We start from the raw sequence: 3,549 nt of genomic DNA, 5'->3' as shown, positions 1-3,549 counted from the left end.
GCAGGATGAATGAGGAGCTCATCAAAAGCTCCTGACCGCCTTTGTCATTTATAAACAAATACCCAAGTGACTTCCACAATTTTATTTTCAACTGCACTCTTCTGAAAAGAGCCAATCAAGCTCTCCTCCTTGATATCTCGCTCCCCTACCCCAGTCCCTTGACTATCTGGCCTGTGTATTCACTCACAGCCATCAGCTGCCCTCTCTCGGGGCCAGGTACTACCCTGAGAGAGGACAGCCACTGCCCTCAGGGAACTCAGAACCTCCAGAGACAGACACTAAAACTGTAAGATGTTTGGTGTATTAAGTGCCCAGACGTGGCATGGGCAAGGCAGGGCAGGCTGCTTTGGGAACACAGGCAAAAGAGGTTCTGATCCAGGAAGGCTTCCTGGAGGAGGTGCCCTGATTAGTGTGTAGATAAATAAACATTAGTTTGATGAGTTAGTAATTCAAACCCACCAGCCCTTCACCCCAGAGATCGTTATATTATGCTGTTTATTTCCCCTTGTAGCATTTCCCACCTATAAACACCTACGTGTGTGCTGCGTGCTAAGCCGCTTCAGTCGTATCCTACTTTGTGCAACACTGTGGACTGTAGCCCGCCAGGCTCCTCTGTCCATGGAATTCTCCAAGCAAGAATACTGGAGTGGCTTCTCCTTCGTGAAAACACCAAATGGCGGATGACGCCACTGCTGTGGAAGTGCCGGAGGCCCCGGGGGGCGTGGAATGCAGGCCGAGGTGGCTTCCGCAGAGGCTTCGGCAGTGACGTCCAGGGCCGGGGTCGCAGCCGGGGCCGGGGCAGGGGCTGTGGAGCTCGCGGAGGCAAGGCCGAGGACAAGCAGTGGCTCCACGTGACCAAGCTGGGCCTCCTGGTCAAGGACATGAAGATCGAGTCCCTGGAGGAGATCTACCTTTTCTCTCTGCCCATCAAGGAGTCTGAGATTATTGCTTTTTCCTGGGAGCATCCCTCAAGGATGAGGTTTTGAAGATTATGCCCGTGCAAAAGCAGACCCGTGCCGGCCAGTGGACCAGGTTCAAGGCATTTGTTGCCATCGGGTATTACAACGGACATGTCGGTCTGGGTGTCAAGCGCTCTAAGGAAGTAGCCACTGCCTCTGTGGGACCAACATCCTGGCCAAGCTGTCCATCGTCCCTGTGCGAAGAGGCTACTGGGGGAACAAGATCTGCAAGCCCCACACGGTTCCTTGCAAGGTGACTGGCCGCTGTGGCTCCATGCTGGTGCGCCTCATCCTTGCCCCCAGAGGCACTGGCATCTCTCCACCCCTGTGCCCAAGAAGCTGCTGCTCATGGCCGGCATCTACGACTGCTACACTTCTGCCAGGGGCTGCACCGCCACCCTGGACAACTTCGCCAAGGCCACTTTTGATGCCATTTCCAAGACCTACAGTTATCTCACCCCTGACCTCTGGAAAGAGACAGCGTTCACCAAGATTCCGTATCAGGAATTCACTGACCATCTTGTGAAGACCCACACCAGAGTCTCCATGCAGAGGACCCAGGCCCCAGCTGTAGCCACCACATAATTTTATAAAGAGAATAATAAAGTGAATGAAACCGGTAAAAAGAAAAAAAGGAATACTGGAGTGGGTTGCCATGCCCTCCTCCAGGAGATCTTTCTGACCCAGGGATCAAACCGCATCTCTTAAGTCTCCTGCATTGGCAGGCAGGTTATTTACCTACTGAACCACCTGGGAAGCCCCATAAATACACATGCACAAACAAATACATAAATTCAAAATATGGACATATTGTGGTTTTTTGTTCTCTTTCTATGTTGTGTCTCTCACCACTTCACTGTAAATTCCAAGGGACCAAAGACACAGTGTCTCACTAGCTGCTATGACATCAGCATCCTGTACCACATCTGGCATATAACAGGAGCTCAATATTATTTGCTGAATTAAAGGATAAACTGATGGACAGGGGAAAGTATGGGAGGCAGAGGGACCTGCTCTGGCAAAAGCATGGAGCCACAAGGCAACACAGGGCATTAGGAATTGCATGTTCAGAGCATGCATTATGCCTGGGGTGAGGGTTGAGCTGTTCTGAGGAATTCAGATTTAAGAGTTGGGCAATTTTTCAGCTGTGGGGTGCCATGATTGTGTTTGCCAGTTGGGAAGATTGCAAAGGAGAAAAGACTATAGGCTGGAGGGCAGAGCGGGGCTGAGAAACCAAGAAGCTGTTAACTGAAATCCGGAAGAGAGACGGCCAAATGCCAGAACCATTCCGGTCTGCCCCTTCACTGGAAGGACAACCCAGTAGTTTTGGGGGGCCAGCACTGGGATAGGAGTCAGGACCTTGACTCTGGGCTGAGACCCTGGGCAAGTTACACAACCTTGCTGGTCTGGAAAGAAAGGAAGAAGCGTTCAGACAACAGGTCCCAGTTGGGGCTCCTGCCTGGGCATTCTTGATCTTAAGTTTTGACCCCTGATTTGGCATCAGCTTATCTCCCCCACCATTCCACTCTGGGGCCAAAATAGCGACAGTATTAACAGTCCTGAGCACTCCTTCTGTGCCAGGTATAGTTCTGACCATATAATGCCTTGTTTAATCCCAGGACACTCTCAGAAAGTGCTGACTGTAGTCAGTATAGAGCAGCCATGCTGCTGCTCCCGTTGTCATTACTAACATCACTGGTTCTTCATTCCCCAGCCTGACACCTGGGAGGCCAGGGTTCTAGTGGTAAACAGTCTGCCCGCCAGTGGAGAAGACGCAAGAAACATGGGTTCCATCACTGGGTCAGGAGGATCCCCTGGAGAAGGGCATGGCTACCCATTTCCACATTCTTGCCTGGAAAATTCCATGGACAGAGGAGCCTGGTGGGCTACAGTCCATAGGGTCCCAAAGAGTCAGACACGACTGAGAACACATGCAACACACACATCGTCACAATAGACGAGGAGTTAAGCAGGATGACATCGCTCCTCATTTCACAAGTGTGGAAACTGTGACTTCCCCAAAGGTACATAATTAATAAGAATAAAGTAAGAGTAGAATCCAGGGCTGAGAAAAGAAGGAAACTTCCTCATAGTTTCTCTTTTCTTGTTTTTTCACAAACACGTAAAGTGGGAGTCATTACCTTCCTTCTGTTTGCAGATGAATAAACCAGTTCAGAGAGGATAGGGGCTCACCCAACATCACACAGCAAATACAAAGAAGAGGCAGAATTTAATCCCAAGTAATTCTGACTCCAGGTCCATGTTCTTTCAGTCCTATCACCTGCTGGGATTCTGAGTGCTGGCTCTCTGGATCCAACCATTTGTTCCACAATTACTCACTTCATCCCTACTTCATGCTAGCGCTGAGATCTGGACCTGAGTGTTTTCTCCTTCTTCCCTTGATATGGTGTGGCTGGAGGGTGTTGATCTGCAGTCACTCTGAATTAGGGAGACAGGTGCTGGCACAGTTTGCAGGATGATGCGGGTGGGTTTAGGAGAGAAAGGGAATGGCACAGCCCTGGTCACCACCCTCAGCGGTTTCCCACAAGAGCTGCTGTGCTTGTAAAACATTGTCTCTTGCAGCCTTCAT

General features: G+C 50.5%; 1 pseudogene; it reads left to right on the top strand.

Moving 5' to 3' along the window:
* Nucleotides 1-673: 673 nt before the first annotated feature.
* LOC147367298 (small ribosomal subunit protein uS5 pseudogene) lies at nucleotides 674-1,593 on the top strand (annotated as a pseudogene).
* Nucleotides 1,594-3,549: the final 1,956 nt, after the last annotated feature.

The sequence above is a fragment of the Bos grunniens genome, chromosome 8 (genome assembly GCF_055505025.1).
Source record: "Bos grunniens cultivar Pamir isolate PY7600 chromosome 8, Bosgru_T2T1.0, whole genome shotgun sequence".
Lineage (NCBI taxonomy): Eukaryota > Metazoa > Chordata > Mammalia > Artiodactyla > Bovidae > Bos > Bos grunniens.
Note: the sequence above shows the minus strand (reverse complement) of the source record. Positions and strands in the feature narration are given on the sequence as shown.